The sequence below is a fragment of the Rousettus aegyptiacus genome, unplaced genomic scaffold (assembly GCF_014176215.1).
Source record: "Rousettus aegyptiacus isolate mRouAeg1 unplaced genomic scaffold, mRouAeg1.p scaffold_m13_p_12, whole genome shotgun sequence".
NCBI classification, from domain to species: Eukaryota; Metazoa; Chordata; class Mammalia; order Chiroptera; family Pteropodidae; genus Rousettus; species Rousettus aegyptiacus.
In genome coordinates, this window is record NW_023416287.1 from 92,008,461 (window position 1) to 92,021,030 (window position 12,570).

At 51.7% G+C, this 12,570-nt stretch overlaps 1 protein-coding gene and 1 non-coding gene across 2 annotated transcripts in view; one reads left to right on the forward strand and one right to left on the reverse strand.

Moving 5' to 3' along the window:
• Nucleotides 1–12,570, forward strand: part of ZNF407 (zinc finger protein 407) — a 333,803-nt gene that overhangs the window by 228,739 nt on the left and 92,494 nt on the right. The window lies entirely within an intron of this gene.
• Nucleotides 5,754–5,872, reverse strand: LOC118610068. The gene has a single exon (XR_004953789.1). It is a non-coding gene; the product is annotated as a 5S ribosomal RNA (ribosomal RNA).

Below are 12,570 nucleotides of genomic sequence, written 5' to 3' on the forward strand. Positions count from 1 at the left end.
TCTTCTCTTTGGCAAGCCTGGACTCCAGAGCATGTGGGATTTCGTGGGGTGCAGGGCAGCGAGAAGTAGCCGGGGCTGTGCAGTCCACACTGGGCAGTCCGCATGTGGCCAGCAGGCGGTGGGCAGCCGCCGGAGCCCCTTAGCAGGAAGCTGGCGGACTCGCATCTGACTCTGCAGAGATCACTGATGAAGAGCAAGTGAGGAGCTGGAGAGGGACGCAGAGGGGACACGGAGGGGGATGGGCGCGCGCTGCAAAGGGACAGGCGGAGCACGGCGCGTGCCTGACCCCGAGCTGTGGCGCCGCCGAGGCTGAGAGAGACTGGTGCAGGTTCTCGTTAGGAGTAGCGCGCATGGACATGTGACCGACCGAGTGACTGTGGGCAGGGCGACAGGAAGGCCCTTGCCATCCTTGAGATGCCCCGGCCAGGGCCGCCTCGTGGACCGCTGGCCGTTCGCGAGCTCCTCGCTCCCGGGCACAGTGGCGGTGAGTGTGGCGAGGGCCACATTTCCCCTCTGCTGTGTTCAGACTTTGGAAACGGCCACGGATGTCCAGACGGAGTCGTGCAGGACTCGAAGCCATCGGTGTCATTGGCATTTCCTCGGGAAGACGGGGCAGCGGGAACAGCAGAGGGTCAGGTCGTGGCCGAGAGCGCGGCTGGGACGTTGCCCCCCGGGAGCGGCAGGAGCTCCGGGCGGCAGGCGGGGAGAGCACAGCCAGGGCAGCCGCTGCGCGGCGTGGGGACCGGCCGTCCGCCTGCCTCCTCCGTCACCCGGCGGCCACTGGTCCCCGTGGGAGGACCAGTCCTGCAGCGCAGTGGGCGCGGCCCCAGGAACGAGGCCAGGGTGGCGACGTGGCCGGGCCGTTGGCGGCTGGTCTGGGAGGAAGCCCGCCCTCTCGCCCGCCGTCTCGCCCGCGTCGCGCACATGCCGCACGCGGTCTCGTTTGTGTGCGCGCAGTCACCCTTCGTCTTTTCCTCCGGCGCTTACGGGCCAGGGTGACAGACGCAGCCGGAGTAGCAGAGTCGAATGCCAGGTTGCCCCTGGCCGGGGGCGCGTGCAGGTCGGGGTTTGGGGGAGCACGCCCCCCCTCCATGGGGCCCTCGAGAGACGCAGAGCCGCTGCTGCACGGCCCCGGCCCTGTGCGCGGCCCCCCGACGGCGGGCCCGCCTGGGGGCGCTGCTCACAGCCGCCTTTTACCTTCCCGCGGCCGGGGCTCGAATCAGGGACCCAGAGAGGGCGTCCCGGTGTCGTCCTGCCCTCCCCGCCACGCACGCCCGGACGCGGCGCTTGCGCTGGCTTTACGAGGACTTCCACAGACGCCGCGCGGCCTTCCCTGTCACACACAATTCAGAGACTCGCCCGGCACTCGCCGACGACTCGGTGCAATCGCTGAACAGCCTCTCGTTGTAAACACAGTCTCTTAAGACGTGACATCTTTTCTATGACTTATCCCGAACAGTTTTCACTAATGTCTCGTGGCTTTGCTAAGACCAGTAAATCTGACAGGCCACTCCAGTGACATCATGAGCCAGTGGAGGAGCTCACAGTCGTTTATTGTCACGGCACCTGCCGCCCACCGATATTTACAGCCCATTCGGGTTCCCGTGCCCACCTTTTCTTTGTTTGACTTACAAGGGATTATAAATGCGGTGAAACTCTTACCAGTCACAGACTCAGTTATATTTTCTATGTCCGTTTGTACTGAAACTGGTGTCTGACTGTTTTACATTGACCCCTGCCCCCACAGAATTGCTGTATTTCTAGAAACACATAACTACAGAATGGCGCTAACCGAGAGAAATGCGGTCATGAGGGTCGTGTGGGCGTTGGGGTTAGCGTGCGCATCACGGGGACAGAGAAGCAAACCTCTCGCTCCTTGGGGGTGCGATGGGGTGCGTGGTGTGTTTTCATGACTTAGGGTGCATTGTGACTGCCGAGGGTTGGTGTCAGTTGTACTAAAACCACCGAAAAGTGGAAGTCAGTCACAGAGATGGCGTCGCAGGTCGGCGTGTGCCTCTGTCTGCATTCACGAACGTTTCGTATGGATTTCCTTTGATCCTACTGGAATTTGTGCTGCTTTGTTTCGTTACAAAGCACAGCTACCGCGAGGTGGCTATGGCTGCACCTCGGTTTTGGAGTTTAGCTTGGTTTTTAACTTTACAAGCAAGGCCGTCCTGCGCGGCCCCTCACAGCGCCGGGCACCGTCCTGTGCGAGCGGCGGTGGGGTGGCCACCACGCGCCCCCGTCCCGTGCCGCCAGCCTCCCTCTCCCGGCCCACACGGCCGCCCCGAGGAGGAAGGACCCTGAGCGGCCGCGCCAGTGCCGAGTGTGTCTTTGCGAACGTGCCCCCTCCGCGCTCAGATCGGACGCGGCCCGTGCCCGGGAAACATGTGGGCAGCGTCTGCGCACACATGTTTTTAATGACGTGTTCCTTTTAATCAGTGACTGCCGGGTGGCCTTTGAAAAACGTCATGAATGTAATGATGCTACGACCCAGATCTCGGCTCCTGAGTTAGGGGCACTTGTTTCTGACCACGTCCGACACCTGTGTGTTCCCTTCCTGGCACCGTTTTTAACAAAACGGTCTTTTAAAACTGCGCTCTGACGCAGAAGAGATTCGGAACACGGGTCCTGTTTCAGCGTTAAGGGCTCTTTTCAGTTTCCAAGTGGAACATGTTTTCTTCCGCTGTAAAAGCACGGTCAAGGCACCATGATAAGTGAGTCAAGACTGGAAAAGAAAAACGAATTTTGCCTTCACTCCCATGAGCTATAGGAGGAGGGAGCTTTATTGTCGCCGGGGAGGTGATAAGGCAGAGTAATTGTATATTATCCTGTCCGGGAACATCTGCCGGAACCGCGCCGGCGCGGCCCATCCATCACGGGCGCGGGGCGCGCGCCGCGGCTGCCCTAACCCGGCCCCGCGCCGGCCGGCTCGGAGGTTCCGGGGGGCCCGCGCCTGGGCCGGGGCGCGCATTAATCAGCCCGCCTGCTCAACTCTCCAGCTGACATAATTACAGCCTGCGCACGGCAGTTATTCAAGTCGAGTCCTTGTCACTCGTGGCGCACAACTACACGGCCCGATCCCGGAGGAGATTGTCTTATCACACGGAGCGAGGGCCCGCAGGAGCCGGGGAGAATTGAAATGGGAAGGCGTCTTCCGGGAGCACTGCATGCGCCTTTAAAATGAGACGCTTGAGGGACCTACAGGGACAACGGGAGGCATTGTGCGCAGGGGCTGAGATGGACCAGTCATTATTTCTAAATGGACCGTGCGAGCATTTTTGTAAAAAAAGAAAAAAACCAAAGTAGCTTATTAAGAAAGTTCAGGGGCCACCCGTCATTAGTGACCGTTCCATCAGCTTTTTCTTCAGGAGCGACTGTCTGAGGTTAGAACCATGGGAGGTTTAAATGCTCCTCGATGGGGCTCAGCTTAACAGAATGACGCGTGCGTGTGAGGTCTGCGAGGAGCCGCGCGCGCACCGCACCCGGCGACCGGGCGAGGGACAGCGAGCGCGGGGCAGCGGCCCGCAGAAGACCCCCCGAGGTGGGCAGGCCCTCGGCTGCCCCTCCCCGCGCCTCGCAGGCGCGGAGCCCGCGAGCAGCGGGGTTGGTGCGGTCCGGTCCGCAGACCTGGTCAGCCGCGGCTCCGGCCTTGCTCGCAGAAACTCGCTGGTGTTTTAAATCTGGTTTTTTAATTTTTCTCTTCAAGCATTAGATTATTCCAAGTAAAACCAGGTTCCGGCGTAGACAGTCTGAAATAATAGACATTTTTGGTTCAGTAAAAATTTTATTTATATCATCTTAAATTTGAAAAGCTTTCAACTAGGAAAAGCTACAGTAAATGATCGTACGGGTAGGTGTGTGCACGCGTGTATACACACACTCACACGTCACACGTGTACGTAAAAGCTGATTTGTAAAGCAGCGTGTTTTGTAGGTGACGCTTCGGGCCGAGGTCTGGCAGCGCTCTGTGCCGCTCAGGCCCCGTCGTCTGCCCCTGGCCGCTGCGACGGGGATGCCCCGGGCGGTGGCTCCGATGAGGAGGACGGTCCAGGCACGTCCCTGCCCACCGGCCTCTTCTGCTGCCGCAGCGTTTGGCCCTGTGACGCTCAGCTAGTTCCCAGGACAGGGGCCCAGGACGCAGCCCGTGAGGAAATGAACACGCAGGGTGGGGGGCAGGCGGGGGGTCCCCGCCGGCGGCAGAAGGAGGCGGAGCGACACGTAGGGCTGGCGTGCGTCAGGCTCTTCACGCTCCACGAGCTGCGCGTGACGGGACCAGCTCGCCCTTCCAAACACGGTTTTCTGGCCGAGTAAGCTCGACGCACACTCCGCACCCTACCCTGGTCCCCCCCGCCCCCCCCAAGCTCATAACGAGCAGGTTGCAGACGCGCGGAATTCCCGTCCTCACGAAGCACGTGCCGCTCCGTTGACCGGGGACGCGTGAGGCTTTGGCCGCCGTGGCCCTTGGCGTTCGGGACGAGCGCGCTCCGGGGCCTCGGCGCCTGGGGGCAGCTCGGGCTCAGCGCCGTGTCCCCGCGTGAGCGCTCAGCGTGGCTCCTTCGTGCCCGGGGAAAGCGGCCCTTCCGTTCTCAACGCGGTGGCCGCCCGCCCTTTCCCGGACTGGCCGTCAGCGCGCGAGGACGGGCCCATGCGCGGCGAGGCCCCCCTCCTGCGGCCGGAGGAGGGCAGCGGGGGAAGCCGCGCTCCTCAGGGCCGGGCCCTGGCCCGCGGCCGCCTGCCCCTCACGGGCCTGGGGGCCACACGTTCACATCGCTACCCGTCTTGTCCCCGCACAGGGCGTGTGTGGGGCCCGAACTGCTCTCGAAACGTTGCATTTCAACGAAATCCCGTCGACTCGGGGTTGCTTCCCAGCGCGGCTTCCTTGCGGTTCCGCGTCCTCCGGGGAGTGGCAGGTGGGCGGGAGGTCGCTGGTCCAAGGTCACCCTCCCGTTGGCTGCAGGCCCCGCGGGGAGGGAATGTCAGTGGACGTGAGTGCGGGGCACGATGGCGCAGTAAAGGGGGGGCCCCAGCGCTCGGCCTGGCCCGTTCTCCCGAGACGACCGCGCATTGTCATTTGTGTTTGGGTCTCGCTGGGGACGGGCTGAGTGCTGTGCATATCGCTCTCTCCCTGGTGGACACGCAGCGCCCGGCCGCTCTCACGGATCGGGAAGTTGCCTGTCGCCCCTCACCTCGCCGTGCCACGCCGTCCTGCCTGTCTCTGCTTTAGAATTCCTTTCGGTTTCCCAGGTGATCACCTTTCCTGGTTGAAAAGTGGAGTCATCTCTATTTAAACAAGAGACTCTTTGCTCTTCGGGATTCCCATCTCCGTCCCCGACTCACGTCAACTCTGCTGTTTCTTTTATTGTTGGTAACATTTACAGTGCAGTCCACTTGTTTTCAAAATACACGTGTTGATCATATTTTCTTTACATAAGTAAAACTTAAAGACATCCTCTTGAATAATCCAAGTGATACAAACCATACCGAGCAAGAGTAGAGGTTTCCTCTGGGAGACCGTTCCGTACAGGCGCTGACCGCCAGAGTTTGCCAGGCCGCCCTCCCACACCCACTTGTACGTCGATTTAAGTAAACATACATAGTTTTTAAGAACTTGCTACACACACACACACGCACGCACGCACACATTTTTTTCTTAGGCAAAGCAACCCTTGGTTGACCTCACTGATTGCAAGGACCTTGTCAGCTTACGATCCCTTGTTTATTTTATTTTATTTTTATTTTTTTATTTTTTGTGCCTACAGCACCTGATCTTCCTAGGTGGTCTCCCATCCAAGTACTGACCAGGCCCGACCCTGCTTAGCTTCCGAGCTCAGACGGGATCGGGCGCGTTCAGGGTGGCCTGGCCATAGGCCGCTTTACATTTTTTTACGTAACTGTGTCTACGGCGTTTATCTCAGTGGTACGTAAGGTCCGCCTTGTTCTATTCAATGGCTTTTGTCCAGCGAACGTGGACAAGGGATGAGTGGCACACACTCCCGGCCGCCTCCGGCAGCGTTCTCTGGGAGAGACGCCTCACGTCTCCACGGTTCCTCCCCGCAGCCGGCCCCCTACCTGTCGTCCTCTGCGGCAACCCTCGGGCGTTGCCGTGTGGCGCTCGGGCCGTGGGACTGTCAGCCCCTCACTGGGCGGCCTCTGGGTCAAGGGTGTGTGCTCGGGGCTGGGGCCGACGGTCCCGTGGCCCGGCCCACAGGTCTGCCGTCTCGCTTGGGTACCACTAAACGTCCGTGTTGGGGAAGATCTTCCCTTTTCCTGTGAGCCCAGGGTCCTGCCAGGATGTGGCTGGCTTCCATGGAGCTCTGAAGGAGGCCAGGCTGGACTCTCGGAGGCCGGCTTGAGGTGGGGGACTTTGCTTGCAGGTTAACCCTTACCTCCCAGTGGCAGTGAACCCCACAGTGTGGATCACCCTAAGTTAATGAACGACCCGTTTCTCTGTTAACAGACATCTAGTTTCAGAATTTTCCCCAGTGCTTAGCTGTTGTAAATAATGGTTTAATGATTCTCCTTGTGAATAATTTCTAGAAATTGAACTCCTAAATCCAAGAGTATGTGTATATTTTAATTTTGAAGGCTGTCATCGAATGTCTTCCAAAGCTTTTGCTAACTGATGCTATTATCACTAATTAATGTTATCAATCTTCCTAAATTTTGCTCCTCTGATAGTAGAGACTTTAATTAGTATTCCCTTGCTTACTGGAGTCATTGATTATCTTTTAATGCTTAGATAACCATTTGTAGATCTCTGATTACAAATTTCTTGCTTATGATCTTTATCCAGTTTTTAGACTTTTATATTTTTTCTTACTAATTATGGGTACTCATTTCATAGTCTGTATGTTAATCATTTATTTTTATATGTTGCATATATTTTCTTCATTTTTTTGCCCTATCTTTTAATGGTACGTATGATATATTATGCTATATAGCAGTTTTAACTTTTATGAAGTATATTTTGCTACATCGTTTTGTAGCATTTAAGTTTTAAATTTTATCTAGGAAAGCCCATTCCAACCAAGATACTAAAAATATTTTCTTTATTTTCTTCTAGCACTTTTATAGTTTAGTGTCCTTATGTTAATCTTAAAATCCAAATGGTATTTCGTTTTGCATGATGTAGGACCATAAGAATCTAGCTTATTCCCTCCACCCCATGTAGTAGACAGCTGACTCAACACCATTTATTATATAAACCATCATTTCCTCACTGACCTGAAGTGATATTTTTATCCCTCTATCCCTCATAAACATGGATCTGTGTATTCTCTATTCCAGTGATGTATTTGGTTCAGCAGTCCAAATGACGTTCATCTATTTGCTAAACATTGCTGATAAAATATTCCATATGAGGCAGAGGAATATGAAGTCCTTTATTCTTGTAGCTTCTCTCCAATTTTAAATTTAAATAGCACAAATGTTCGGTAATCTGAAATTACTGGGCTCTTCCCTTATGGCCGCTTCAGCGAGAGCGTAAGCGGCAGGGGGCTTTGCATCGCGGTCTGCGCGGCATGGACGGGGAAGCAAGGCGCACGCTGGGTGCTGGGGACAGTGCCCCGGCCCCCAGGCCCGGCCAGCGTGCGCTGCCCTCTCCCACACAGTGCTCCAGTCTTGTTGGACTGGATTTTTTTTTTTTTTTTTGCCCAGTAAACTAATAATTAAATACTACTGGTTTTAAAAAAAAATGTAGTGACTTATTAAGTTTAATTTACATAAAGCCTTCCTTTGGATTGCTATTTATTTTTTATTTCTGTTATAAAGATATAGTAGAAACTGAACTTTTCCACTGAATGTTTCAGTAGATGTGTGTAGTATTGATACACTTGTTCCAGTACGTAAACTTAACTACAGATTAATTATTTTCAGGGATATAAGTTCAAGAGCATATTCTGAACAGGCAGGGAAAAACTGCGTTTCTAAACGTGTATGTGTGTGTGTGTGCGCACACACACACACATACTGTATAACTTTCGGTAATCTATTTTTTATTCAAATGAACCAAAATTGCTTTTCATATACAGTAAGAAAGTAAGTTGCTAATAATGATCAAGGTAGTTGGACTGTCTTGTATTTAATAGAAAGACTAGTAGTAGCAATAAAAAAACTGAATTCAGTACCTACCATATTTTTGGGACATGTTTAATATTATTTACCTTAATCCTCCTCATGAAGCCTCATGAGATATATTTATATGTATTATTTCCATAAAACAAAAAAATTAAGTGCTCCATCATCAGAAAGTTTGGGAAGCAAAGTGTTAAATGAAACTAACATATTTCTTTAAGTAAAACTTTCAGAATTTTTATGTCGATTTACATATATAGAACCCCAAATTGGTACCAGTAGATCAAGACGATCATTAATTTCTCACAATACAGTTTGGGAATGGGGAGGCAGATGCATAGCTTCCCTTGGGCAAATACAAACTAGTATTTATTTAGGATCTCTATGCCAGTGGTCTGTACATTAATCACTCATTTTTATGTATGTTGCATATATTTTTTCCATTTCTTTGCCTTGTCTTTTAGCCGCTTTGCGATATATTGGCTGTGTGTGCGCGTGCGCGCATGCACACGCGCGCACACACACACTCTGTTACAGGCGCTCCAGCACATGCCATCTGCGCCACACTCTGCATTGCGGCTTCTTGATCAGCGCCCACTAACACATGCGTGGGAAGGACCTGACTTAGGGGTGGGGGTTCCTTACTGGCCCAGGTCCCTCTGCTTCTACAGTTAGCGCCAGGCGTTTGCCACGCCAGCTCACAGCCAGTCTTGTGACTAGTGACAGGATGGCTTGGGGCGGGGGAGCTGTTATCTGGGGGAAGAGAGAGCAGCGGGGAAGCACGGACTCTGCCTGAAGCGCAGCCCCCGCAGCCAGGTTCGCTGCGACAGACGAGCACGGGCGGGGACAGGCCGACAGCTGTGCGGCCTCCGTCCACCTTGCCTCGCGCGGCCGCGCCTCACGACACTGCGTCTTTACACGGGGAAGGGCAGAGATCACGACTCGCTGAAGGCTCAGACGATGGTTACCGATTTTTAGCAATAAAGTATTTCTTAATTAAGTCATGTACATTTTCTTTTTTAGATGTAATGCTGTTGCACACTTACTAGTTTACAGTAGTGTAAACATAACCTTATATGCACTGGGAAACCGAACAATTTGTGCAACTCGCTTTATTGCAATATTTGCTTTCTTGCAGTAGTCTAGAACTGGAACTGTGGTATCTCCGAGGGTACGCCTGTCATGGAAAGTCTAGACTTAGCTTCAAATAAATAAAATGTTGACGAAGGTGTCATTTTACGTCAGGAGGGGAAAGGTAAAGTATTCGTAACTGGTGCTGAGAGATGTGGCTCACAATCTGGAACCACGCTCTGCCACACTGCAGGACCATTTTGAAGAGGGTCTAATGTTTAATGAAACATAATGCAACTACACAAGTTCTAGAACCAGATGTGGGGCAATTTTATAACCTCCAAGTAAGGAAGCCAGAAGAAAAGATGAACAACAACAACAAAATCTGATTTTCAGAAGATACCATGAGGGAGGGAGGAAGGGAGAGAGGAAGGAAGGAAGGAAGGAAGGAAGGAAGGAAGGAAGGAAGGAAGGAAGGAAGGAAGGAAGGAAGGAAAAGAAAAAAACTAAGGGAAAAAAATTACAGCTTTGTCAAATTTGATCTCCTTCTTGCATAAGAGAATGATTAACAATCCTGCAGAAAACATCAAAAATATGAACAGACAGGGCACAGAAAATACACATGGCATTTCAGTATTTGTAAAGGTGTTTAACCTAATTCATTATAGAGCAATGCAAATAGAAAGTTTAAAAAACGGAAACTCCAGTGAGCTACCATTTTTTACCCACCACATTGGCAAAATTTCGAAAGTTTGGTAACACTACCTTGGCAAGAATGCACAGAAACAGGTTCTCTCAAACATTGTTGGTGTAAGTGTAAATTACTACAACTCCTCTGGAGGGCAATTTGGCAGAATTTATCAAAATTACAAAAGCATATGCCCGTTGACACTTGAAGCCATTCCACTTGGCATCGGGAGATTCACTTGGCACCCTGAGAAATGGGAAACGTTTTACAGGCGTATTCACTGCAGCCTCGTTTGTACCAGCACGTGATTGGGAGCAGCCTAGACGCCATCGCTAGAGGACCAGTGAACCGTAATGCGCTGTGTATTAAGCATGTTTGTTGCTGGAACTGGGAGATTTACTTGTCCCCAAGGTTGGAGAGGTGGTGACTTGCGCCTCGCTGGCATGGCGGGGCGGCCGGGGCAGAGCCGGACAGTCGTGGGAAGGAGACTTCGTATCTGTCTGTTGATGGACCCGTGTATTTGAAATACGCGAATGTGCATTGGTCAACAACGTCCATGGTGCTTTTTTTAATAACCTAAATAAGATCCATCAAAAGAGGAAAAAAATACTTAGAATTTTTTTAAAAACTCCTCTTTAGGTCAAATAACAAATTTAATGTATCCCTTTTGCGTTACTAGGCAGCGAGTTAGTGTGTAGTACTGACAAGTGATTCCGTGCAGTTCTAGAAGCACTTGTGGTGTCTTATTTATCATTTTAAAATACACTGCCTTTGAACAGAATAAACTGTCTCCTTCATTACATACTTTGAGGAAGCCCTAAAATTAGTCATCCCCCATCTTTTTGCTAACTGCCCATCCTGTGTGTGTATGGGGGCAGGGGTGCTGCCTCAGGATTTTCTGCATGTTGGGTTCCGAGGTTTAAGCAGGAGCTCGCTCCGCGCCTGGACCGCCTCTCCCGCGCATGCGCCGCGCGCCCCCCGGCGGAGCTGTCCCGCGAGCTGGGCGCGCGGGCGCTGCCTGGGCTCCGTGTCCCGCCCGCGGAGCGCGCTCGTGAGATCCTGTAGACTTTCGTAGGTCCCGTGCGTTTCCATATGAACTTCGGGACCAGCATTTCAATTTTTGTAAAAAAATAAAAAGTAAAAAACCCAGAGGCAGTTTTGGGAGGGAGTTTTATTTGCACTATTTTATTTACACTGATCGCATGGAATCCGCGCGTCAGTTCGGGGAGCCCTGCCATCTTCATGGCAGCACGCCTTCCTCGGCTGCGAACAGGGGACAGACACGTGCCCTTCGCCGTAAAACTCCGCGTCAGACCGACCGCGCGGTTGGGCCAGCCGCGCCTCGTCGCTGGGGGCCCAGCCGGGAGCCCCGTGATCTGCAGACGAGCCTGTCCCAGCACCGCGACTGCCCCGGGCCTGCGCCTTTCTAATCCCGCCTAAGCCCCGTTTCCGGCAAGAATCGTCGTCGGGCTCCGTGTCATTCCGGATTAGTCAGCAGACGGTGTCCAATCTGTTCTTCACTGAATCCGTGACGCTGGTGCATGTTTGACTGCGTGTTACATGACGGTCCCAAGGATAGGGACTGAAGTTTGCCCCTGCTTCGTAGGCGCTCTGCTTTAGATGATAGCGGCATACCGTGTTCCAGCTTTAATATTTTAGGTTTGGATTGGAATAGTTTGATGTCATGGTTGTGAAAGGCTCCTTTTTGTGCCAGTATTTGCAAAAGCTTTACACTTCATGGCATTAGATGTGGAAGAACAGATTATGAGAGCATACACGTACACTCTTATCCGTGAACTATTTTTCTTTCTCAAACACCTGTTTTCCTCCTTGTTTTCATGTATCCTATGTGTGTGCATGTGAAGCAATTATAAATATATGTACACAGGTGTAGTATACATAAAATATATAAACAGTATATAGTATAGATAAAGTATATGTGTTTAAATATATATGTACGAAATGATCCTTATTACCTTTTAAAATACCAAATTCCACACCATTTTTTTTTCTTGTTTTGGTCTATATTTTTAAATAAAAAGAAGGCCCTCACCTTTTTTAATGTTAGATTCTACATGCCATTTCGGTGCTAAGAGATACTGTTTTATTTTTGTCCAAGATACACCCTTCCCCAAAACAAAATGTTCTGTTTTCTAAGTCATTTTTCTTTTTTCACTGAAGATTAAGATTCAGTGCTTACATCGTCCCTTACTTAAGTATGCATCATACATGGAAATGAGTGTGTTTTGGTCACTTTGATTTCTCCGCTTGATCAGTGATCGTCTTGACGACTCTTAACGCCCGGCTTTCCCACCAGGAAGTAACGTGGGTGGCGCCCGGGAACCGAGCACCCCCACAAATGGCACTGAGTAAGTACAGTGGTAGTTTTTGTCTTCACCCCCCAGTGTCAGTAAACAATGGCGAATTCGGGGGTGTCTGCGGTGCAATGGAAAACCAATGGGAGAGCTGCAGAATTAAGCAACTAATTTGGACTAGTTCGCCCCGCTAGTTGGGGAATTCAAAAAATGGTCTTCTTCTTTCTAATTATCACAAAAGTGGACATTTGGTTTTACCCACCTTCAGATACTTTTCTGTTACTTCAGTCCACACAATGCAGAGCTATTATTCCAAGAACAGTTATGCATTTAAGAGGCTCTCGAAGCCCACCCTTTTCTAGAATGTGCTGGTGTCTTTGCCATGTAGATACTGTGAGGAAGGAGGGTGTGATGTGCCTG